The sequence below is a fragment of the Stomoxys calcitrans genome, chromosome 1 (assembly GCF_963082655.1).
Source record: "Stomoxys calcitrans chromosome 1, idStoCalc2.1, whole genome shotgun sequence".
Classification (NCBI taxonomy): domain Eukaryota; kingdom Metazoa; phylum Arthropoda; class Insecta; order Diptera; family Muscidae; genus Stomoxys; species Stomoxys calcitrans.
Window position 1 is genome coordinate 190,329,592 of NC_081552.1, and position 27,573 is coordinate 190,357,164.

The following is a 27,573-nucleotide window of genomic DNA, read 5'->3' on the forward strand; positions in this document are numbered from 1 at the left end:
ATCAGATTATGGACCAATTTAAACCACACTTAGCACAATAGTTGGAATTCATAACAAAACACCTCTTGCAAAATTTCTGCCAAATCGAATAGAAATAGCGCCCTCTAGAGGCTCAAGAAGTCAAGATCCAAGATCGGTTTATATGGCAGCTATATCAGATTATGGACCGATTTGACCTATACTTAGCACATATGTTGTAAGTCATAACGAAACACGTCATGCTAAATTTCAACCAAATCGGATAGGAATTGCGCCCTCTAGAGGCTAAAGAAATCAAGATCCCAAATCGGTTTATATCGCAGCTATATAAGCTTATGGACCGATTTGAACTATACTTACCACAAATTTTAGAAGTCACAACGAAACACGTCATGCTAAATTTCAGCCAATTCGGATAGGAATCGCGCCCTCTAGAGGCTCAAGAACTCAAGATCCCAGATTGGTTTATATCGCAGCTATATCAAAACATGGACCAATATGGCCCATTTAGAATCTTAAACGAACTACACTAATAAGAAGTAAAATGCAAATTTTTGCCCATGAACATTCCACTAAGGAACAGGGTCAAACTTTTCACATATCAATGAGTGCAGTCCGACCCAAGTTTAAGCTCAATGATAAGGGGCCTTCCTTTTATAGCCGATTCCGAACGGCGTGCCGCAGTGCGACACCTCTTTGGAGAGAAGTTTTATATGGCATAGTAGCTAACAAATGTTGCCAGGATTTGGAGGGAAAAACCACCGCTGAAAATTTTTTCTGATGGTCACACCAGGATTCGAGAACCCAGGGGTTCAGCGTCATAGGCGGACATGCTAACCTCTGCGCTACAGTGGCCTCCACAATAACACACTAACACTAATAAGAAGTAGTTGAGCAAAATTTCAAGCGGCTAGCTTTAGTCCTTCGAAAGTAAGAATGATTTCGACAGACAGACGGACGGAAGGACAGACGAGCGGACATCGCTAGATCATCTTAAAATGACATGACCATTAGGAATATATATACTTTATGGGGTCTTAGACGAATATTTCGAGGAGTTACAAACGGAATGGCGAAATTACTATACCCCCATCTTATGGTGGAGGGTACAACAGGACACTGATACTACCGGTTATATGGTTCTGAGGTACTTGTGAAAGCAGACAAGACAGTGCTTGGAGTGTTTGAGAGAAAGATTCTTTGTAAAATGTATGGACCAGTTTGCATTAATGGAGAATATATAGGGTGGCTGATGAATATTGCTACAATGATGAATATTGCTACATTTTTTTTTCGGTGTATGGAATACATTTTTCTTTTATTCATGTTAAATTAAATTATTAAATTAATTATTAAATTATTATTAATTAAATTAATTAATTAATTAATTAAATTAATTATTAAATTATTATTATTAAATAGAAAAAAAGTTATTACATTTTTTTTTGGTAGCGGCTTTCATCAGCCACCCTGTATGCATCGTTCGAACGACGAGCTGTATGACGACGATAGCATAGTTACCCGCATCAAAATACAACGTCTGTGTTGGCTAGGTCATGTTGTCAGAATAGATGAAGAAGTTCTAGCAAAAATACGTCTTTTGAAGGCAAACACGGTGGTACACGCAAACCGGGACGACCAAAAGTCCGATGGAAATTTCAAGTGGTGGGAGACACCTCGAAACTGGGTGTCATAGATTATAGAAGGAACGCAGAAGATCAAGGCGCTTGGAAGGCTATTCCGAGTACGGCTAATGGGACAAACGTTAAAGTAAATTAAGTAACTTTACGACTTCCAACAATCGTGTTAAGCATAGTCTGTTTATAATTTAAATTTTTAAGCAGAAAATTTAAGCAGAATCCATAGTGCCTGAGTTCCCAAGATTCTGCCCTGCCGAACAAGGCACATTTTTTACTTGTTCTTGTTATACCCTACACCACTACTGTGGTACATCGTATTATAACTTAGTGCATTTGCTTGTAACACCCAGAAGGAAGAGAGATACTCCCATTAATAAGTATAGCGATCGACTTAGAATCACTTTCTGATTCGATTTAGCTATGTCCGTCTGTCTTTCTGTCTGTCTGTCCGTCTTTCTGTCCGTCTGACCATGTTAATTTGTGTACAAGCTACAGGTCGCAATTTTCATCCGATGGTTTTCAAACTTGCTACAGACATGTTTACTGGCCTAGAGACGAAGCCTATTGAAATTGGAAAAAATCGGTTCAGATTTGGATATAGCCCCCATATATATGTTCGTCCGATTTGCAGTAATAATGTAATAAAATAATCATTTGTTAACCGATTCTCTCGAAATTTGTTATAACTTTTAACATTACTGGTGAATTTCATAGGAATCGGTTCAGATTTAGATATATGTGCCATATATATATATATATATATATATATATATATATATATATATATATATATATATATATATAGTGAGCACTTCTATGCTCACTGCAGTCGCATTTATTAACCAATCTTCCGAAAATTTTGTTCAGGGCTTTCCCTCAGAACTACCAAAATATCTGAGATGGTTGCTCGAAATCGGTTCAGATTTAAATATAGCTCCCATATAAATGTTCGTCCGATTTCCAGTAAGAATGCAATAAAATGGTCATTTGTTCACCGATTTTCTTCAAATTTCCTAGGAAGGATTTTTTTACGACTCTCGACATTACTGGTGAATTTCATGGAAATCGGTACAGATTTAGATATAGCTGCCATATATATGTTCGTCCGATTTGCAGTAATAATGTAATAAAATTGTCATTTATTAACCGATTCTCTCCAAATTTGGCAGGAAAAATGTTGTTATAACTTTCAACTATACTGGTGAATTTCATAGAAATCGGTTCAGTTTTAGATATAGCTGCTATATATATATATATATATATATCGCCCGATTTTGACTTCTATGCTCACTGCAGTCGCATTTATTAACCAATCTTCCCAAAATTGTGTACAGCGCTTTCCCTAAGAACTACCAGAATACCTGAGAAGTTCGCTCGATAACGGTTCAGATTTAGATATAGCTGCCATATATGTTTATCGCCCGATTTTCACTTCTAGAGCCACTGCAACCGCATTTATTGACCAATCTTGCTAAACACAACGCTTTCCTCATCAACTACCACAATATCTGAGAAGTATGTATTCCAAATCGGTTCAGATTTAGATATAGCTCCCTTATATATGTTCGTCCGATTTGCAGTAAGAATGCAATAAAATGGTCATTTGTTAACCGATTTGCTAGGAAGGATTTTTTTACGACTGTCGACATTACTGGTGAATTTCGTAGAAATCGGTTCAGATTTAGATATAGCTGCCATATATGTTTATCGCCCGATTTTCACTTCTAGAGCCATTGCAAACGCATTTATTGACCAATCTTGCTAAAACTTTGCAAAACGCTTTCCTCATCAACTACCACAATATCTGATAAGAGTGTAATCCAAATCGGTTCAGATTTAGATGCAGCTTCCATATCCATATTCGTCCGATTTTGGATAATTTGCAATAATGTTGTGATTTGTCAACCGTTTTCTGTTCTGTATTACTTATCATGGAAAGTCCCATATCTGCAAGTAGTGTATTACTCATTATTTCAAATAAAGGTGCTGACTTTATGGGTCATAATACGGATTTTTGTTTGTAAACCTAGGACCATGTTATCTTACTTCAAAATACAATGGAATTTCATGGCGGAAAAAAAACTCTCTCCAGAAATGTAGCTAGCAAAAGACATTTTGGCGTCAGAAAAGTGATGCCAATGTAGGCTAAAATCGAACCTTTGTTTTAAGCATCACCTGTCTACTATAACCAATCCCTTATCTAGCTTTCAAGCAAATTGGCAACACTTTGCATAATGTAGTTTTTTTTTAACATACAAAATCTGACAACTATGTATTCATGCCATTGTTAGAACTAAAGTGAATACAAAGAAACCAACCAACAAGTCACGTTCATTGATTCTCTGATTGATCATTTAAGGTAAATTAACTAAAGACCACAGCAATTCATTGTTCACATTTTGTTATGGTAATTTTTGCGAGAATTTTCAATTGATCACCAACCATCACAGGTTTTCTTGGCGTGACAATCTTCGTAACGCAATGTTTTCCTTTTCTTCTTCTGCCTTAAGTTGTTTGGGATTTTTAAGCCAGCCAAGGGGAATTCCAAGAATTTCTACTCAACTCATGATAATATATGAATTTTATTATATTTGCTTAGACACATGGGTAAACATTTTCTTACATTTTGCTCTGCATTGTCTTTGAATTTCAGTGAGAGGTAAACCATATGCAAATGATGTAGGAGAAAACATGTGCTGCAAGGCGACAGCATAGTAGCGCTACACTTTAATATCTTACCATACATCACAAGTGTAGGGTTAGTGACTTAATTTGTCCTTCAGATAGGCTCAGCAACTAATAAAGTATCTCACTGAGTCCTTGTAAGTCGAATTGGTAATCTTACTTAGTCTAAGCGATAGTTTTTTTCCACGTGGTTAGGGCCCTGCATTGTTATCCGCCATTATTAGGTGTCTGCAGAAATTATTCGGGTTTGTTTCTTTGCTAGATATCCCAAATCAAAGATACGCATTGTGACTTTGTTTCGTATTAGTCTCTTTCGATACCTTAATTATTCTATATATATATATACTAGCCGACCCGGGCCCGCTCCACTGCGCCTTTTTTTACTTTATATGGAACAAAATTTTCTTTGGAATATTTATTTTCGACAATTAAAGAGCTTTTAGTGAAATACCATGCTACGAAAATAGTATATCGCTTGACTAACAGTTTAACAATATAAGCGCCTTTATCTGAATCCCATATGATCTTTATTGGTCTACGAATTTAAGTTTGGATGTAAGGTGTACTCCATTGTTAAAATACTTTATTTCAGCCCGCTACTCTCATGATATCTGATTTAGGGGTATTTTCGGGGAAGAGGTGGTCCCCCACATACTTGGCCCTGAAAAAATATCAGCATCGTGCTCTTCTCTCAAATACCATTTATTTAAACCCCATATTGCCATTGGTTTAAGAGGAGTTTACAGGATGAGGCGTCCCCCAATCACATGGTCCCAAAATTGGTTATCAAATTCGTTTTCTAATCTCAAATATCATTCATGTGAGCCGCATATTGGCATGCTCGAACAATTTTTTCCCTTTGGGGGTGTTTTGGGAAAGGGTTGATGCCCTAAATACATGCTCCTACATTTGGATATCAAATTCGTATTCTATTCCCAAATACCTTTTTTGAGCCCCATATTGCGATGGTCAGTAAAAAATAGCTGTTTGTGGGGTATTTTGGAAAAGGGGTAGAAATACAAAAATTGGTCCCCAAAGTGGGTATCAATTCTTGCTCTTCCCCTCAATACCTTTCATTTAAGCCCCACATTGACATGGTCAGTAAATATGGTACCCCAATCACTAAGCCCTGAAATCAGCTACGTGCTCTATACTCATATATTTGAACCCCATATTGCCATTGGCCTCAAAATTGGATATCAAATTCGTTTTCTAATCTCAAATGCCATTCGCTTAAACCCCTCATTGAAAAAACCAGCAAATATGTCTGATTTGGGGTATGGGCCCTAAAAACTATGAATATCGAGCTCCACAATCTTGAAGACCCAAATTGTCTTGGTGAGCAAATACGTCCTACTTGGGGGTTGTTATGGTGGTGGGACGTCCACTAGACAATTGGTCCCGAATGTTGGTGTTAGATTCATGATCTACTCAAAAATACCTTTCATTTGAGTTCCATTTTTCCATAGTCGGCAAACATGACCATGTCCACTCAGTGACTTGGCTTTGAAAATATATATCAGATTCGTGTTTTACTCTTAAAATACCTTTTAATTTGCGTCTCATATTGCAATGGTCAGCAAATACTTCCCGTTTGGGTGGTGTAATGGGGAAGGGGTGGCCCCCACATTGATATCCGAACATTGATATCAGATTCGTGCTTTACTTCCAAAGACATTTCATTTGAGTCCTTTTTTTGCATTGATCGTACATTTGTTTTCTTTGGGGTATGTTCTCGGGGATAGGCGGCCCCTCAAACACTTGATCCCACATCTGGATATCAGATTCGTGTTCAACACTCAAATACCTTTTATTTAAGCCTCATATTGCCATGGTCAGTAAACAAGTCCTGCTTGGGGGTGTTTTGGGGAAGGGGGGCATCCCCAGAAACTTTGTTCCAAATTTGGATATCAGATTCGTATTTTATTCACAAATACCTTTCATTTGAGTCCCATATTGGCATGGTCGGTAAATATGTCCGATTTAGGGGTGTTTTGGGGGTTCGGGTGGTCCCCCAAAACACTTCGTCCGACAATTGGATATGAAATACGTTTTCTAAACTTAAATACCTTTCATCTGAGTCCCCTATTGTCGTGATTGGTGAGTATATATATATTTGGTAGGTTTTGGGGTGGGGCGCCCACCCTAGGTACCCCATCTGAAATTTGGATACCAAATATTTGTTTGTAGGTTAATATAAGAGAGCACATCAAATTTCAATCGCACCACCCATCTCCGAGATGTGGCGTTTTTTAAAATTAAGGTAAGGGGGAGGGTCCGCTCCCCTTTCAGATATCATTATGCACCATCAGTGAAAATTTCATAAAAATCGGTTCAGCCGTTTCTGAGTCTATCAGGAACACACAAACAAACACAAATTGATTTATTGTATATATATAAGAAGATATGGGATTATATGTATTAAAGTTTTTTGCTATTAGTATTAAATTTTTTTTAGCGTAATTGTTTTAAATTGTTATTGAATTTTTAATTTTAAATTAACTTAGAACATTTTTAAAGATTTGGCTATGTTTGACACTGTAGGGTAGCCTACTCTCGTGTTAATTGAAATCTCTCCCACTCTCTGTCGCCTATACTCTGTCTGTCTCCCTGTCGCCTATACTCTCCCTGTCTTTTGTCAGCACTAGCAGCAATGTGTTTGCTATTATGGCTCTGCCGCCATTCTATACTCATTGTCAATTTCGCGACGATTCTTGGAGCTGTTCTTTCTGTTTTTTTTTTCAACGTCTTGTCTGCGAGTGTTTTGTTTTCTTGCTTTAGTTGTTGTTGCTACTTTTTTTTTCTTGCTCATTTGTGTTTATTTTGGTTTATTGCCGCCAGAGCGAGTCGTTGAGTGGCGTTGCGGTCAGAGGCAAATCAAAACGAAACTAAACGAACGAGCGAACGAACGTCTCAAGCGTAGAACACCGGAATAGTGGAATTGTGCGCGCTTCTAGAAATACATAATAATTAATATTAAATATTAAAAAAAATAATAATAAAAAATAGTTAAGCAAACAACTAAATTAAACGCGAAAGAATTGTTTGCTAGCAAATTATAGTATAGAAGAAGAAGAAGAAAAAAAAAGAATAAGTGTTTAACAACAGCAGCAACAAGAGCTATTGAATAACGAAGAAAAATAAGTTAAAATTTCAATAAAAATATTTTGAAAACAAAAACACGCATACGAAAAAATATTGTCCAAACAAAACAAGCGCGCGAGTTCCAAGAAAAACGAGTTGAAGTCTAAGCGAGAAAAATAAAGCATCGATCTAAGTGAATTATTAAAAAAAAATAACGAAAATACAAAAACAAAGGTATTTTGAGGTAGAAAATTTTACAACAAAAACCAAGTCAATAATCACAAAATTCTACGAGAGAGAGGGAAAAAAATGAAATACCTATAACATTTATTATTTAACACCATTATGTATGTTATTAATTTTTTTTTGTGTGTGTGCCTTAAAGCCCAACAAAGTTCCACCTCTTACCATCATCGTCATCATCATCATGGTGTAAAAATAGAAACTTTGTATCACTCTAGCGGGCGGCCATCGTCGTAATCGTAAAATAAAAAATACCGTAGCCAATGTCTTGGCTTTTCCTCATAACTTGTTGACGACACAAGCAATTGCGCTGTTGTTGGGTGATTAACCGCTTGCTGCTGTCCAGCGAGCAGTTAAATATTCACAATCTCCTGCTACCCTCACCACAAGTACTAGCGGTACTTAAGGTTTCAATCAGCGTGTCGTCACAGCTATGCGGTAACTATTTTGGTGGCGATTACGAATGACCCAGACCCTTTTGAGGTGATATTTTCTTCAAAAGATTTTCTTGAGTAACCACTATGCCAAATGACCCATATATGTGCATATAGTCTATGTCATTATTAACTATTTAAAGCAAAGGCAGATTCTTAAGTAATTCTTAAAAGACATTAACCCACCAAAGACCCAACAGCTGCGGTGGTGGTATCAGGTCTTAGCATGTTGTCTGCTACTGAAACCTCTAGGCTCCACTACTGACCAGTCGTCTGTCGGCTCCACACTGTTGCCGAAGAGATCTGGTTTGTGTCTTAAGGACAAGGCCGAACCTATTCTTTCTTCGCATGCCTATAATTTGCCTAGGCCATCAGCCTTCCCCGACAAACCAATACCGTATTTAAGAGGTTGGAATAATAGAAGACGCATTGCTCTCAGGTTTATTGAGAGACTTAGTGCGAATGATACTAGGACTCTCACTAATAGGGAGAGAGACTCCCGGAGCGCAGAGTTTAGCATGTCCACCGCCTATGACGCTGAACGCCTGGGTTCGAATCCTGGCGTGACCATCGGAAAAATTTTTCAGCGTTGTTTTTCCCCTCCTAATGCTGGCAACATTTGTGAGGTACTGTGCCATGTAAAACTTCTCTCCAAAGAGGTGTCGCACTGTGGCACGCCGTTCGGACTCGGCTATAAAAAGGAGGCCCCTTATCATTGAGCTTAAATTTGAATCGGACTACACTCAGTGGAATGTTCATGGGCACAATTTGACTCCATAAATTGGGCTCGGGAATTTGCTGCATAGGTTTTCCCCTCCTAATGCTGACAACATTTGTGAGGTACTGTGCCATGTAAAACTTCTCTCCAACGAGGTGTCGCACTGTGGCACGCCGTTCGGATTCGCCTATAAAAAGGAGGCCCCTTATCATTGAGCTTAAATTTGAATCGGACTACACTCAGTGGAATGTTCATGGGCAAAATTTGCAAATTTGCAAAATGTGACTCCCTAAATTGGGCTCGGGAATTTCCTACACAGGCTACACGTCTAGATTCGGAAACTGCACCGCAGTCGCCCACCTGGAGGGCATCCCATGCCTAAAAGAACTAGGGTGAAGAATAGTAAGATGGGTCCAAGCACCTTTTCTAATGACGCTAGGGACAGTTTGGTAATGGCAGTTGTCGACAAGGGAGAAGAACAAGGCTGCATACCTAGGAATAATTAGAGTGCGATAGTCCATGGACTGTCATCAGTATACTCCGAAGTCCTTGCGGAATTTCCTGGGTCTCCTTCAGTTTGAGACGATGCAGGCTGGTATAGGTGCCGATACAGACTAATTGCCTTCGGGGATCAACGCTCAAAGTTAGTTGAGATCTGGCCAGGTGCAGCACTAGATTTAGTCACGAAGGAAGATATTCCTTCTTGACCAATGGCGCATGCTTGAATACCAAGTATTCCCACAGATCCTAAATCGATACTTGCAGACTAAGGGAATGCAATCCCAATCTTTCTACCACCGACCGGAAGATTGTTAGATTGGATGAGGCTGATGGTGACCGAAGACATGCAGTATTCCTGCTAAACTCCGGCTGTCTCGCAGATCTCAACAAGTCTGAATGAGTTGTATCCTACGGATTCATCAAGTTGAAACTGAAGGTCTATAGAAGCGATGGGGTTGGGGAATCAAGCGAAAACTCAGCAGTTGTTGCTGAACACTTGCCCGAGGCACTATCGACCACATCGCTTAAGTCGGGCGAATTGCAGGAATCTGAAAATCCCCCTGCCACAATCGAAATGAGAGGGGATGGCATCGAAACGGGGCCCAACAAGCCCTGTGTGGGTGGGTCAACCGGTTGGACTGGGCTCAAGGTGTGCGCCAGCGGGGAAGCACGAAACTTAAAAAGTACTTCGATAGCAGCAGCTAGCGAAGCATCTAAGGAGGAATCGTCCACACCGCAAGTGTCCAGTGTCCATTGTCCTGAAAAAGAGTGACAATGGACACTTTCTCACCTGCGAAATGCGCCCTTTAAAGGCTAAACACGTCAACATTCAAGATCGGTTTGAATGGCAGCTATATCAGATTATATACCGATTTAAACCATACTAAGCACAGTTATTGGAAGTTGTATCAAAACACCCCATGCAAACTTTCAGCCAAATCTGATAAGAATTGCGCCATCTAGTGGCTCAAGGAGTCAAGATCCAAGATCGGTTTATATAGCAGCTATATCAGATTATAAACCGATTTGAATCATACTAAGCACAGTTGTTGGAAGTGGTACCAACACACTAAGTGCTCTTGCCCTTACTGCGAACTGCTCTTCGGCTCTGGCTTAATAATCTAACTTAGACTCTCATCCGGGGGGTCTAAGTCGAGGGCTAGACTCCGCAACATTCATGCGGATATGGTAGAAAATGCTGGTACATGTGTTCCTTGGACCGCCTCCCATTGCAAATGAAGAAATTGACTTCCCCCTGCAAACCAGAATAGGTCTGACTCAATTACGTTCCGGCAGATGCAGCCGCCTTAACTCCCACAGAGCAAGGATGGAGGCTAACACGCAAGATGTGTGTCCCTATTGTGACCTGCGGTCACACGACACACATTATCTATTTAACTGCCCAGTCAGACCCACTCGACTCAGTCGCACAGTTCCTGGTTCTGGATATTCAACAGAACCAAGCAGACGAAAAGTAGAACTCAACACACTGCTACAACATCAATAACTAATGACTGTAATGCAGTTGAATTGTAACCTTAACCTTGAGAATACTCAACTGTGTTCCTTACTCTTCTGTGTTCCTTGCGATCTATGTTTTTGTGTTAGTGTGTTTCTTTGCATGTGTGTGTGTGTGTGTGTGTGTGTGAGCGTTATGTTTTATTGTTAAATGCAATTTTATTTGATTTATATAGGCTTCGCTTGCGTTCAATATCATGGACCGATATCCGTTACGATTTTACCAAAATTCAGAGCTGTACAAGCCTAACAAGTATCGCCTGTATATCGGATGGACGCATATATATTGTAAAATCATGCGAACAGGTGCGTTCAAAACTTCGTGTATAGCTATGCTAAATGTCACTAATTGCAAAAAAAAAAAAAAAAAAAATTATATATTAACGGCCTAATTCACAAAACTTAATAAAGCCTTAAAAATAGGTTTGTATGACAGCTCTATAAAGGAAATCTCTCAAATAAACCTATCTCAAATCTGCATTCAGTTTTGTGAATAAGGTTGTAAATATTTAACTTTGGTAGAAGGACGTGTCTAAACCAAAACAGGAAGTGGACCTAAGTCAATACTTAACAATGAGTCTAGTTCTGCTGCTTGCTGGCGGTGCAATTAAAGCGCCACTGTAGTCGCTACGAAATAACCCCCAAAGGCGAAAATGAAATAACCCCTAATGAAATAGTCCCCAACATAAATTAAATAAACCCACAAATTTTTTGGAAGTTTGGGGTTTTTTTGGAAGTAACACCCAAATAAAAAATGAAATAAATCCCAAGGATTTGGGTATTATTTAATTGTAAAATAGCCCCAAAAAAAAAAGAAAATGAAATAATACCCAAAAAAAAAAGAAATAAATGAAAAAATTAAACAAAACTCAATTTTTGGCCAAATGAAATAACCCAAATTATATTTTGGAATTCAGGAGTAGGACATCCAGCGAACTGCTCAAATGCTAAAAACATGCCTATGTTAAGGGAAGGTAGGTGGAGACTGCCCTGCAGAAACGATGCCAAAACGTACACCCTGGCAGTATGCATTGACATCGAGGGGGCTTTTAACAATGTGCGGACCCACACATTGATCCAATCCTTAGACCAGTACCAAGTGGACCCGGTCCTAGGAGACTGGATAAACCATATGCTAAGGAACAGGCGAATAACTTGTGTGTCCCATGGTATAAATACAAGGGAGAAAGTGGCACAAAGCACGCCACAGGGTGGGCATTTTATCGTCACTCCTAGGGGTGACCACCATAAATAACCTATTACGGATGCTGACTGAGGAGGGATTTGAACCCTTATGCTACGCAGACGATGTTATAGTACTTCTAAGGTGTAAGGATCCAAACGAGCTATGCAGAAGGGCCGAAAGGGTCTTGCATATGGCATATGACTGGGCTAGACCCAGAGGTCTCTATGTTAAACCAGAGAAGACAGATATTGTGAGCCTTCTCGGTACACTCCTGAATGTGACACTTCCAATTCTGTTTCCTGTCCAAGATCACACTTAAGTATTTAACCTTGTCAGATATCGAAATCGTCTTATTGAGGAAACGTGGTGCGTTAAATTGGCCCACCTTCGTATTCCTCGTGAACAGGCATATTTCAGTCTTCCCTGGGTTAACATTGAGACCACTGGGCCTAGCCCAGTCATATGCTTTCGGCTCTTCTGCAAAGCTCGCTCGGATCCTTATATATTATATAGAGACGGGCCATAGGCTCAAAATGGGGCCTGAATCCGAGGATAGTCCACTGGCTTTACAGGAGCGTGATTAGACCAATACTTACTTACGCCTCAGTAGTTTGGTGGATTGATAGGAAGAAAAAATACAACATAAGGACCATACAACAGGTTCAGAGAACATGTTGTCTTGGCATAGGCGGAGCGATGAGGACCACACCCACTAAGTCACTGGAGACTATTCTAGATATCCGACCCATTGACATACAGATCAAATGTGAGGCAGCCACTGCGCCTATGAGACTTAAGGCGATGGGAGAATGGATTAAGGATGGGAGCAACTCATCGGTATAATCGAGCCGACGATAGGAAACCTGGTAGGAAGGGAAGGGGTTTCCGAACGGATACCTGAGATGAACCTTAAAGTCGAGTGCGAGGCACTGCTGCCATCGGCACAGTCTAGGATTGACGGAACTCTAGGGTTGCCATCTAGAAGATCATGTTACAAGGATGGGTCAAAGCTAGAGAACAGAGTGGCGCTGGGGTCTACATTGAGAACCCAGGGACTGAGATCTGTCCTAGATTGCCTGACCATAATACGGTCCTGCATGCGGAGATCCGGGCGATCACGGAATGCGTGAAGTGGTGTGGTGCCATTGCGAGGACGTCGAGTGTGAACATCTTTACGGATAGTAAAATTGCCATAAGGGCAATAACAACCAGGACGGTAAGGTCACGAACAGTCTTGCAGTGTAAGAAAGAGATTAACGCCTTCTCTGAGAATGGCACGATCCGTATCGTTTGGGTACCGGGCCATAGCGGCGTAACTGGGAATGAGAAAGCAGACGATTTGGCGGTGAAGGCCAGAGAACTGCCGTCAATAAACTTGTTTAACCCGAATCCTATCGGGTCGACGCAGTCCGAGTTAAGGGAGTGGGCGACGAATGCGCATGCAACCCTGTGAAACAGCGAAAGGGTCAGTAAAACGGCGAAAATCCAATGGGGGATGCAAATCGTGAGAAAACGAGTCTATTACTGAAAGGAAGCAAGAAGGAGGTCAGTATAGCTATTGGTATTGTAACGGGACACATAGGACTACAAGCTCACTTATGTAAAATCGGTGCGGCAAGTGATATCATGTGTAGGGCATGCGGGGAAGATGATGAGACGTTGAAGCATTTCCTTTGCCATTGCCCGGCTTTCGCGTCTAACAGATACCGGCACTTAGGTGGAGACACAATAGCAGACATGAACCAACTTAGGGGAGTGGTATTGAAAACAATTAAGGATTTTGTAAGCAGCATGGAATTCCTAACTTAAAATTTTCTTTTTAGAGGTTACTTTATAGTTTTTAGAGCGCACAACAAGTCGATTACAGACTTAGGTGTATGTCCATAGTGGCATGGGGCGAATTAAATTCTGCAAACGGTTAAAGCTAGAATCATGAAATTTTGCATGAATGTTGGTCTTGGGTCATAGGCCCGGGACAAGACCGTATTTGGTGACATTCGAACGTTCACATACTAAAAAGTACGAAATGACACATCGCGAACGGAAAGGGCTAGAAATATGCTATTGGGCTGAAATTAAACGGCGTCTGAAGGTTTGTTGAGAAAATGTTGGAAAATCTTACCGGAAGTGGGTGAAATAATAGGTTTAGTACCGCACTGCAATTGGTACTATTGGGTTGCCCAAAAAGTAATTGCGGATTTTTTAAAAGAAAGTAAATGCATTTTTAATAAAACTTAGAATGAACTTTAATCAAATATACTTTTTTTACACTTTTTTCTAAAGCAAGCTAAAATTAACAGCTGATAACTGACAGAAGAAAGAATGTAATTACAGAGTCACAAGCTGTGAAAAAATTTGTCAACGCCGACTATATGAAAAATCCGCAATTACTTTTTGGGCAACCCAATATTTGATACTTTCTTCGTAAGTTGAACTAGATCTCTGAATTTTGGGACTTAGGTACACAAAGGCAACCTTTATTGCCAATTTAGGATCTTAGGCCCATAAAAGCTATATTTATTATCCGATTTTGCAAAAATTTGGGATAGTGAGTTGTGTAAGGGTTTTCGACATCCTTCTTCAATATGGCCCAGATCGGTTCAGATTTGGATATAGCTGTAATATAGACCGCTCCGCCGATTTAGTGTCTTAGGCCCATAAAAGCCACATTTATTAACCGATTTTGCTGAAATTTGCGACAGTGAGTTGTATTAGGGTCTTCGACATCCTTCTTCAATTTGCCCCAGATCGGTTCAGATTTGGATATAGCTGCCATATAGACCGATCTGCCGATTTAGGGTGTTGGCACATAAAATCCACATTTATTATCCGATTTTGTTGAAATTTAGGACAGAGAGTTGTGTTAGGGTCTTCGACATCCTTCTTCAATTTGGCCCAGATCGCTCCAGATTTGGATATAGCTGGCATATAGACTGATCCGCCGATTTGGGATCTTAGGCCCATAAATGTCACATTTATTAACCGATTTTGCTGAAATTTGCGACAGTGAGTTGTGTTAGGCCCATCAACTATCTTCTCCAATTTGGGCCCGATCGGCCCAGATTTAAACCGATCCGCCAATTTAGGGTCTTAGGCCCATAAAAGCCACATTTATTAACCGATTTTGCTGAAATTTGCGACAGTTAGTTGTGTTAGGGTCTTCGACATCCTTCTTCAATTTGGCCCAGATGGGTCCAGATTTGGATATAGCTGCCATATAGACCGATTCGCCAACATAGGGTCTTAGGCCCATAAAAGCCATATTTATTATCCGATTTTGCTGAAATTCAGGACAATGAGTTGTGTTAGGCCCTTCAACATCTTCCTTCAATTTGGGCCCAGATCGGTCCAGATTTGGATATAGCTGGCATATAGACTGATCCGCCGATTTGGGGTCTTAGGCCCATAAATGTCACATTTATTAACCGATTTTGCTGAAATTTGCGACAGTGAGTTGTGTTAGGATCATCAACGTTCTTCTCCAATTTGGGCCCGATCGGCCCAGATTTAGACCGATCCGCCAATTTAGGGTTTTAGGCCCATAAAAGCCACATTTATTATCCGATTTTGTTGAAATTTGCGACAGTTAGTTGTGTTAGGGTCTTCGACATCCTTCTTCAATTTGGCCCAGATGGGTCCAGATTTGGATATAGCTGCCATATAGACCGATTCGCCAACATAGGGTCTTAGGCCCATAAAAGCCACATTTATTATCCGATTTTGTTGAAATTTGGGACAGTGGGTTGTGTTAGGCCCTTCGACATCCTTCTTCAATTTGGCTCAGATCGGTCTAGATTTGGATATAGCTGCCATATAGACCGATCTCTCGATTTAAGATTTTGGGCCCATAAAAGCGCATGTGTTGTCCGATGTCGCTGAAATTTGGGACAGTGACGGCCCTTCGACGTCCTTCTTGAATATAGCTGCCATATAGACCGATCTTCATATTTTGATAGAGCCGCTATGGGGCATAAGGTATGCAGTTTTCACCGGATTAAAAATGTTTTATGCCACCCATAAAATTTGCCACTCAGAAATAACTCTCAAACATGTCATGGATATGGCTGAGTTCCTTTTTTTTCTTAATTTATTATTCTAATATCATTAGCAGCAAAATGGCAATGGCCTCCCATAGGGTGCGGGCCCAAATAGTGGTTGAAGTGTGCGAAATAACTCCGCACCTTTACCTCTAGAGATTCATTTGAGGAAGGGTGAAAAAGCGTCGCTTTTCGTCGCTAACTTGAAAAGAGTTGCTCCTTACACCCTCCACCTCATGCAATGAAAAGGGTTATAAAAAAAAACGTAAATACAACAAATAATTAACAAATATAATTAAAATTATCTTTAAGTATGCGAAGATAGACATATTTATGTACATTCTTGGGGACGGACAGACGAACAAATGAAAAAAAAAAAAAAGAAAACAAAAAAAACTTATCAACACACATCAATGCCTATCTCTATGCCAGAGAGTAGGAAGCAAGCAAAAAAAAAAAAAACAACAAAAGCCACAAAAAAAGTTTTCTTTAATTTTTTTACCTTTTTCTTCTTTTGCTCTTTGTCAGTTCACTTAAAACAGTTGAGTGTTCAAGGCAAAAGGAAACATAAACGCGTTCTTTAAATTTGTTAGTAAAAAAAACCTAAGCCAAAAGTTTAACTATAAAATATGGCAAACGATTGTTGGGATTTAAGGCAACTAAACAACAAAACAAATTTTAAACATTTTTATACATTTTTTAATTAACAGCGAAAATATCTAGAAAAACGAAAACAATTCGAAAAAAAGAGTTTTCTAGATCTGATAATCAGAAAAAAAAATATAACGAAAAAAAACAACAACGAAATATACCAAAAAAATAAAATCCCCAACTGATAAAAAATAACACAAAACGAAACTTTAAGAAAAAAATTTATATTAAATGATAAAAACACAGATATCTGTGAATGAGACAGAAGACCTACCAACAAAAAAGACATACCTTTAAGCAACGACGCAAGGGGTAACTCTGCTAAACTTATTGTTAGAAAAATAGAAAAAATAGAAATTAAATCAAAAGCAATAAAAAATTAAGTGGTGAAATCTTATTCATTGCAAATTGAAAAATCAAAGTGTGTTGCTTTCAATAGCTATCATCAGTATTTCAATGAAAACGGGCAAGTTTTGAAAATTTCCCCAAGAAGACGAAGGCAAAGTGTGCAGCTATAACCCTTAAACTAATATTGTGAAGGGCGTACAAGGATTTCAAAAACAAAAAGAAAACAGGTTAGTAAAATGAGATGAAACATGTATACAAAGGTTAAAAAAAGACAAGTAAATGCGTGCTAAGTTCGGCCGGGCCGAATCTTGGGAACTTATCACCATGGATTCTGCTAAAATGTGGGAGCTATATCTAGTTATAGGCCGAAATGGACCGTACTTGGCGCAGTTATTGAGAGTCATAACAGAACACTATATGCAAAATTTCAGCCAAATTGGCAAAAAATTGCGCCTTGTAAGAGCTCAAGAAGTCAAATCGGGAGATCGGTTTATATGGGAGCTATATCAGGTTCTTGACCGATTTGGATCGTACTTGGCGCACTTATTGAGAGTCATTACAGAACACTATATGCAAAATTTCAGCCAAATCGGACAGAAAGTGCGGCTTCCAGGGCCTCAAGAAGTGAAATCGGAAGATCGGTTTATATGGGAGCTATATCAGGTTCTTTACCGATTTGGACCGTACTTGACGCAGTTGTTGGAAGTCTTAACAGAACACCATGTACAAAATTTCAGCCAAATCGGACAAAAACGGCGGCTTCCAGGGGCTCAAGAAGTCAAATTGGGAAATCGGTTTATATGGGAGCTATGTCAGGTTCTTGACCGATTTGAACCGTATTTGGCACAGTTGTTGAAAGTCTTAACAGAACACCATGTACAAAATTTCAGCCAAATCGGACAGAAAGTGCGGCTTCCAGGGCCTCAAGAAGTGAAATCGGGAGATCGGTTTATATGGGAGCTATATCAGGTTCTTTACCGATTTGGACCGTACTTGACACAGTTGTTGAAAGTCTTAACAGAACATCATGTACAAAATTTCAGCCAAATCGGGCAGAAAGTGCGGCTTCCAGGGCCTCAAGAAGTGAAACCGGGAGATCGGTTTACATGGGAGCTATATCCAAATCTGAACCGATATGGCCCATTTGCAATCCCAACGACCTACATCAATATAAAGTGCAAAATTTCAAGCGGCTAACTCAACGTGTTCGACCGCTATCGTGATTTCGACGGAAGAACGGACATAGCTAGTTCGAATCAGAATTTCGAGACGATCACGAATATATAAACTTTATGGGGTCCTAGATCAATATTTCGAGGTGTTACAAACGGAATGACTAGATTAGTATACCCCCATCCAATGTGGATGAGTATGATAATTCCTCCATGATTCTCTTTAAATAGCGAAAAAACTTAAATGTTTATGGAATGGTACTCGAAAAAGAACTGATACTTGGATTTTTGTGAACTACTCACTTTAGCAGACGGAATAATTTACAGACTCCAAATACCTCAAACCAAAAAAAAAAAATTAATCTACGCAATGGAGCATTTATACTTTCGATTTTTTTTTGCAAATTTGCCTATGAACATTTCATTAAGGAACACACGCAAACTTCTCACATATCAATGAGTGCAGTCCGATTCAAGTTCAAGCTCAATGATAAGGGACCTTCTTTTTATAGCCCAGTCCGAACGGCGTGCCACAGTGCGACACCTCTTTGGAGAGAAGTTTTACATGGCATAGTACTTCACAAATATCGAAATGTCGCCAGCATTAGGATGGGAAAACCAGCGTTGATATTATTTTTTTCTGATGTTCTCGCCACGATTTGAACCCAGGCTTTCAGCGTCATAGGCGGACATGATAACCTCTGCGCTACGGTGACACGCCTCAAATTTTTTTTACTGAAGTTTAATGTCGCTTAAATGCTCAAATTGAAGGTAAAACAAACTGCCAACATCTCAACTCAAAACATGTAACAGCGTCCCAAGTTCGGTCGGGTCGAATCTTACATACCCTCCACCATGCATCGCATTTGTCGAGTTCTTTGCGAGGTATCTCTTTTAAGGCCAACAAAAGATAAAAGAAACTGAATGTTGGAGAACATATTAGAAGTCATTGTGTGAAATTTCAGCCAATTCCTGTGAGAATTGAATCCTTTAGGGGCTCAAGAAGTAAAATAGGGAGATCGGTTCATATGGGAGCTGTAACAGGCTATAGACCGATTCAGACCATATGTGACACGTATGTTGAAGGCCATGAGAGAAGCCGTTGTTCAAAAATTTTAGACAAATCGGATAATAATTGCGCCACATCGATTTATATGGCAGCTATATAAGGTTATGCATCGATTTAACCCATATTTGGCACAGTTTTTGGCAGTCATAACAAAACACGTCATTCAAAATTTCAGCTAAATCCGATAATAATTGCGCCCTCTAGAGGCTCAAGAAGTCAAGATCCCAAATAGGTTTATCTGACAGCTATATCAGGTTATGGATCGATTTGAACCATACTAAGCACAGTTGTTGGGAAACATAACAAAACACTACGTGGAAAATTTCAGCCAAATCGGATAAGAATTGCGCCCTCTATGGGCTCAAGACATCAAGACCCTTTAGGCCTCTGTCCGTCTATCCGTCTGTTGTAATCACTCTACAGCCTTCAAAAATTGAGATATTGAGCTGAAATTTGGCACAGATAAGTCTTTTTGATGCACGCTGGTTATGTTTTTGAGCGGGCAAATTGGATCATATTTGGATATAGCTGCCATATAGACCGATCTCCCGATAAAGGGTGTGAAGCCCATAAAAGTTTTTTTTTTAAACCGATTTCGCTAAAATTTGAAACAGTAAGTAGTTGTAGGCCTACCAACATCCGCCCCAACTATGGTTTGCATCGGACTATATTTAGATATAGGCCATATAGACCGATCTCCCCATTAAGGGTCTGAAGCCCATAAAGCTTTATTTTTTAACCGATTTATCTGAAACTTAAAACAGTGAGTAGGTTTAGGCCTACCAACATCTGACCCAAATATGATTCAGATCGGACTATGTATAGATATAGCTGCCCTATAGGCCGATCTCCCGATAAAGGGTCTAAAGCCCATAAAAACCTTATTTTTTAGCCGATTTCGCTGAAATTTGAAACAGTGAGTAATTTCAGGCTTCCCGACATCTGACGTAAATGTGGATTAAATCGGACTATATTTAGATATAGCTGCCATATGGCCCGATCTCCCCATTAAGGGTCTGAAGCCCATAAAAGCTTTAGTTTTTAACCGATTTTGCTGAAATTTGAAACAGTGGGTAGTTTTAGATCTCCCTAAATCCGCCCCAAATGTGGATTAAATCGGACTATATTTAGATATAGCTGCCATATGGACCGATCTGCCGATATAGGGTCTGAAGCCCATAAAAGCTTTAGTTTTTAACCGATTTCGCTGAAATTTGAAACAGTGAGTATTTTTAGGCTTCCCGACATCTGACTTAAACGTGGATTAAATCGGACTATATTTAGATATAGCTGCCATATAGACCGATCTGCCGATAAAGGGTCTGAAGCCCGTAAAAGCTTAATTTTTTCTCCAATTTCTCTGAAATTTGCCCTATAGGCCGATCTCCCGATAAAGGGTCTGACGCCAATAAAAGACATATTTATTATCCGATTTCGCTCAAATTTGAAAAGGTGGGTAGTTTTAGATCACCCGACATCCGTCCCAAATATGGTTTGGATCGGACTATATTAAGATATAGCTGCAATATAGAGCGATCTCCCGATAAAGGGTCTAAAGCCCTTATTTTTTAACCGATTTCACTGAAATTTGAAACAGTGAGTAGTTTTAGGCCACCCGCTATCCGACCCAAATATGATTTTGATATAGCTGCCATATAGACCGATGTGCCGATTAAGGGTCTTCAGCACATAAAAGCTTTATTTATTACCCGATTTTGTTGAAATTTGAAATACAAAATTCAACAGTGACTTGTATTTATTAGACCACTCAATGTCCGTGCCGAATTTGGGTGCATACCTTATCCAATTTTCACTGGTTTGTGACAAAAGGGGGTTAACATATATACCCGAGGTGGTGGGTATCCAACGTTTGGCCGGGCCGAACTTAATGCCTTTTTACTTGTTTTTATTGAAAACGATTTTGCGTTTTCTTTTCTATGTACCCAAGATTCGGCTTGGCCGAACTTGACACTTTTTTTGATATTTTGTTAATTCTTCACATACTCGGGCGGTCAAACTTAGCGCATTTACACTTGTTAGCATTAAACCTTATGTACTTTTAAATGTTCAAGCTTTCATTTTCCAATCAAATGCGTAGTTCTAATCATAATGGATATTGTCAAATTATTTCAACAACATTATTTCTTGAGGCGAAGCATAGTCAAGTTGTTTGTTTAGTGAAGTTCTATAACGAATTAACTGATATTTAAGTACCTGTCATAAAACAATATCCTATTTAAGATTGTATACAAAATTTTCAAATTTCAAGAGCTCTTGCTTTTGGTTTTTACCGCCAAAATTGAAATGGAAAAAATCATCAAAATATAGTAAATTTCACAACAAAGTTGAGTATATAAGAAATTGGCGGAAATCTATAAAAATAGAATGTTGACAGCAGAAAAATCATCACAAACTACCCCATGCACATACACATACAGATGTATGTATGTATGTGTATAGGTATTTAAATGAAAGCATTCACTTGTACAACTATTTGTCATTGCAAAATCAAGAGCTGTCAAAACATGACAACATTTTTGGCATTTTTCTCAAGAACTTTTTGATCAGATGTATGTACGTACATTTGTTGGCATACTCGTACCTTGATGTGATTACACACAAATGATTGAAAAGGAACTGTATGTAGTTCAAGTGGTAATTGTACTGAGTAGTTAGTTCCTTAATGAGCATTTGCTTTGGTTTTTTGTTTTGGCTTAATATTGTTTGATTGATCTGGTATAGGCTTGCCAAAAAGGCTTAACAATGGCTTCATTTTCAATTTTTAAGCATGGAGGATGTTGGCATTAAATATGAACAGTTATTATAAGAATAGTGAATTCCCTTGAAGGCAGGGTTCAAGTAATGATGATGGCATACATTAGGGTGCATCAATTTGTAATGGGGGAAAAAACATGCACACCAAATGTTTGATAGAATCGTATTGACAATGTGACAACAATGTCAACAGAGTTACGACTGCACTAGTGGGGTCTTCCAAAGATAGTTGTCCTCCGCGAGAAAGGAAATCAGCCGGGAAAACCGGGGAGATTCGCAATATTGGCAAAGAGGTCCGCAGATTTTACAACAGAGCATGTCGCAAGTTAGCAGAAGTTTACTGAAATGTCTCCTACACACCGCTCAAGGAATACAATGAGATTAGCAGAACGGCAAAACATGCCTTCTGTAGGCTTTTCTGTGACCAGGTCGATAGCGTTTATGACGCTGCCAAGATGAAAAAGTTACTCTCAAAAACCCATGTCCAAACTGAAACATAAGTAGACGGCATGAGAGTGAGAGCAGAAACAACGGAGGACATGTTGAGACTTTTGCTGAAACCCCATTTTCCCCAGGATACGACGCCACTCACGGAGACACCGAAATCTTGGAACGAGGTTGAACGAAGGTTTATTCTAAAAGAAATTATGATCAAGGAAGCCTTGAGCAGCTTCAAACCATTTAAGTCACCCGGACCTGATGGCATATTTCCGGCATTACTACAAAAGCAGGCCGACTATCAAGCGCCTTCTATGGCAAAATTTGCCTAAAGAGGCCACCGTAGCGCAGAGGTTAGCAAGTCCGCCCATGACGCTGAACGCCTGGGTTCGAATTCAGGCGAGACCATCAGAAAAAAAATGTCAGCGGTGGTTTTCCCCTTCCAATGCTGACAACATTTGAGAGGTACTATGCCATGTAAAAACTTCTCTCTCCACATTGCGGCATGCCATTCGGACTCGGCTTTAAAAATGAGGCCCCTTATCATTTAGCTTAAAACTTAAATCGGATTGCACTCATTGATATATGAGAAGTTTGCCCCTGTTCCTTAGTGGAATGTTCATGGGCAAAATTTGCAAATTTATTTGCCTAGTACTTGCATATAATCAGAAAGTCTGGCAGTAGGCAAGGGTGGTATACCCAAGCCCGGCAAGGCAAGTTATGTGACACCAAAGGCCTATAGGCCTTATGTCCTTTCTACTCAATACCATTGTGGATACCATGATAGGTTAGGTTAGGTTTAAGTGACAGTCTGCCATCAGACTCACAAGAAGGAAGATTCCTTTTGGTTCCTACCGTTGAACCATCCAGATCGTTTTTAAAAGCCCAGGTTTTCAAAGAAATGAGAACCTAAAGTGGAACTCCTTCTGACTGCTAGTGCGGGACACACACACTGAAGATGTTCTTTAGCCTCTTCTTCTTCGATGTCTTCACAGCTTCTGCAAAAGTCTTTGCTGGCTGTTTTCCGATTAGACAGTAACCTGTCACGAGGGACACAATGACTGAGACGTCTGTTCTAGCTTATGACAGCAAAGCGGTAGACCTCTTCAAGTCTAGATAAAGCCACATAGTTTTGAAATGCTCACAAGCTCCTCTTTATGACCATCTATCATTCGTTGTCCTTCGGGCCTGGTCCTGAAAAGTTAGCTTACATGTCGCTAGAGGCATACCCACAGATTCCAGTACCCCTGAAATGTGGGGGGTAGTTCCCAGTATCGCAAGCTTGTCTGCTTTTCAGTTCCCTGGGATATCTTTGTGGCCCGGCATCCAGAAGAGGTAAATTTTGAACTGTTCAGCCATCTCGTTGAGAGATTTCGAGGGCGGTTTTGTGTGCAGAAATACGTTGTGCTGGCTGAGAAGATATTAATGTCAATCGTCGTTATGACATTATATCTTAGCCATTCTTAATTGCAAGGATCTCCACTTGATACGCACTGCAGTGATCGGGTAACCTTTTAGATATGATCAGTTCTAGATCTTTAGAGTACACCCCAAAGATCACCTGGTCGTTTAGTTTGGAACCATCTGTATAGAAGTCCATGCACGTTCTATTACCAGGGATATCGTAGTTCCAATCGGTTCTATCAGGAATAGTGGTACAGTAATTTTTATCAAAAAGCGGCTCAGCTAGGGTGTAATCCACACTGCCTGGAACATCGGATATTGTATCAAGGATAGCACAGTGTCCGTAGCCGCCCCATGACCAATGAGAAAACTCCCTTAACCTTAGGGCAGTGGTCGCTGCAATTTGGTTAGCCACAATGTCCAGAGGCATAAGATGTAGCATTAAATTCAGTGCATCAGATGGTGTCGTCTCAGTGCGGCTGTGATGCACAAACAAGCCATCCTTTGGATCCGGTTAAGTATTGAGCAGTAGGTGGACTTTTGAAGCGCGGATACATAGGACATGCAGCAAATTGCTTGAAAAAAAAAAGCCTGCCTATGTCAAGGAAAGGTCGGTGGAGACTACCCTGCACGAGGTTGTGCATAAAATAGAAGAATCCTTCGATGCCAAGACGTACACATTGGCGGTTTGCATTGACATCGAGGGAGTGTGTAATAATATGCGGACCGACACACTGATCCAGTTCTAAGACTAGTACCGGGTGGACCCGGTTCTTAGAGACTGGATAAACCATATGCTAAGGAGCAGGTTGATTAACTGTGTAGCCTATGACATAAATATAAGGGAGAAAGTGGCACAGGGCACGCCACAGGGAGGCATTTTATAGCCACTACTTTGGGTGACCACCATAAATGACCTATTACAGATGCTGACTGAGGAGTGACTTAAGGAATTTGTAAAAAGCACGAAATTTCTAATATAAAATTTCCTTTTCGAGTTTTTAGTTTTTAGAGCGCACAACAAGCAGATTACTGGCTTAGGTGTATGTCTATAGTGGCATGGGGCAGGCTAATATCTGCACCCTCTTTTCAACCTAACCTAACCTAAGACAAATTCTAAGAAGGATTGGTACCAGAAACCATGGGTCTATTATTAAAAACCTCCTTCCAGGTTATAACAACAAACTTCCGTTTTCGATCCTTTACAAAAAAAAAACAACTAAAAAGGTATTAATTTCGGCCGGGCCGAACTTTGGATACCCACCACCTCGGGTATATATCTAAACCCCCTTTCATCACAATCCGGTGAAAATTGGATAACATATGCACCCAAATTCGGCACGGACATTGAGTGGTCTAATAAATACAAATCACTGTTTTTGTATTTTAAATTTCAACAAAATCGGGTAATAAATAAAGCTTTAATGAGCTTAAGACCCTTAATCGGCACATCGGTCTATATGACAGCTATATCCAAATACAGTCCGATCTTTACCATATTTGGGCCAGATAGAGGATGGCCTAAAACTACTTACTGTTTCAAATTTCAGCGAAATGGGATAAGAAATAAAGGTTTTATGGGCTTCATACTCTTTATCAGGAGATCGGTCTATATGGCAGCTATATCTAAATGTAGTCCAATTTGAACCATATTTGGGACGGATGTCGGGGAATTAAACTACTCATTGTTCGAAATTTCAATCTGAGCAATATTAGAGTCCTATGTTGGGAGGCGTCAAACTACTCTCCGTTTAGGGGAAATCTGTTAAAAAATAATGCTTTTAAGGGCTTCAGACTCTTTATTTTGAGATCGGTCAATATGGCAGCTATATCTAAATAAAGTCCCATTTAATCCATATTTAGTTCAGATGTCGGGAGGCTTAAAATAACCCACTGTTTCAAATTTCATCGAAATCGGTTAAAAAATAAAGCTTTTATTTGCTTCAGACCCTTTATAGGCAGATCGGTCTATATGACGTCTATATCTAAAAATAATGCCATCTGAACCATATATGGGTCCTATATGGGGAGACATGAAACTACTATCCGTTTCAAATTTCAGCGAAATGGGATAAAAAATAAAGCTTTTATGGGCTTCAGACCCTTAATCGGGAGATCGGTCTATAAGGTAGCTATATGTAGATACAGTCTGATCTGAACCATATTTAGGTCAGATGTCGACAGGCTTAAACAAACCCACTGATACAAATTTCAGCGAAATGGGGTAATAAATAAAACTTGTATGGTCTTCAGGCCCTTTATCGGTAAATCGGTATATATAGCAGCTATATCTAAATATGGTCTGATCTGAACCACATGTGGATCCTATGTTGGGAGGTCTAAAACTACTCACCATTTCAAATTTTATCGAAATCGGTTAGAAAATAAAACTTTTATGGGCTTCAGACCCTTAATCGGGAGATCGGTCTATATGGTAGCTATATCTAAACATAGTCCTATCTGTATTTTATTCAAGTCAGATGTCGGGAGGCTTAAACTAACCCACTGATTTAAATTTCAGCGAAATCGGGTAATAAATAAAGCTTTTATTTGCTTCAGACCCTTTGTAGGCAGATCGGTCTATATGACGTCTATATCTAAAAATAATCCGATCTGAACCATATTTGGGTCCTATGTGGGGAGACTTAAAACTACTCTCCGTTTCAAATTTCAACGAAATCGGTTAAAATATAAAGCTTTTATGGGCTTCAGATCCTTAATCGGGAGATTGGTCTATATGTCTAGGTCTATATGGTAGCTTTATATGGATATAGTCCGATTTGAACCATATTTAGGTCAGATGTCGGGAGGCTTCAATTAACGCACTGAATCAAATTCGGAAATCGGGTAATAAATAAAGCTTTTATGGGCTTCAGACCCTTAATCGGGAGATCGGTCTATATGGTAGCTATATCTAGATATAATCCGATCTGAACCATATTTGGGTTAGATGTCGGGAACCCTTCAGCTACTAATTTTTTCAAATTTCAGCAAAATCGGGTGAAAAATAAAGCAATTATGGGCCCATAAAGGGTCTAATATGAGCAGATCGGTCTATATAGCAGCTATATCCAAATATGGTCCGATTTGGCCCGCTCAAGAACATAACCAGCGTGCATCAAAAAGACGTATCTGTGCAAAATTTCAGCTCAATATTTCAATTTTTGAAGGCTGTAGAGTGATTACAACAGACGGACGGACAGACACACGGACATCGTTAAATCGTTTTAGATTTTTACGACGTCCGAAATATATTGGGTTGCCCAAAAAATAATTGCGGATTTTTCATATAGTCGGCGTTGACAAATTTTTTCACAGCTTGCGACTTTGTAATTGCATTCTTTCTTCTGTCAGTTATCAGCTGTTACTTTTAGCTTGCTTTAGAAAAAAAGAAAGTGTATTTGATTAAAGTTCATTCTAAGTTTTATTAAAAATGCATTTACTTTCTTTTAAAAAATCCGCAATTACTTTTTGGGCAACCCAATATATACTATGTAGGGTCGGAAATCGATATCTCGATGTGTTGCAAACGAAATGACTAAATGAACAAAATCCTTAAGCTCGATTTTGGTTTTAGACTCTTGATTTGTGGAGCAGTTCTTCTTAGAATTTGTGGTAGATTACGATTTTGACAATACCCAAAATTGAACCACCCTAGTATACATTAGTTTTATTAAAGAAGACCATAAAT

General features: G+C 39.5%; 1 protein-coding gene across 10 annotated transcripts in view; it reads left to right on the forward strand.

Moving 5' to 3' along the window:
- Positions 1-27,573, forward strand: part of LOC106083973 (NAD(+) hydrolase sarm1) — a 254,351-nt gene that overhangs the window by 166,094 nt on the left and 60,684 nt on the right. Inside the window, exons 1-2 of one of the 10 annotated variants that reach the window (XM_059361124.1) lie at positions 7,184-7,632; positions 16,736-17,251. The exons of 6 other annotated variants lie outside the window; for them this stretch is intronic. The gene's annotated coding sequence lies outside the window, so the exon portion shown is untranslated. 3 more of the 10 variants (XM_059361123.1, XM_059361125.1, XM_059361126.1) reach the window with 3 other exon arrangements.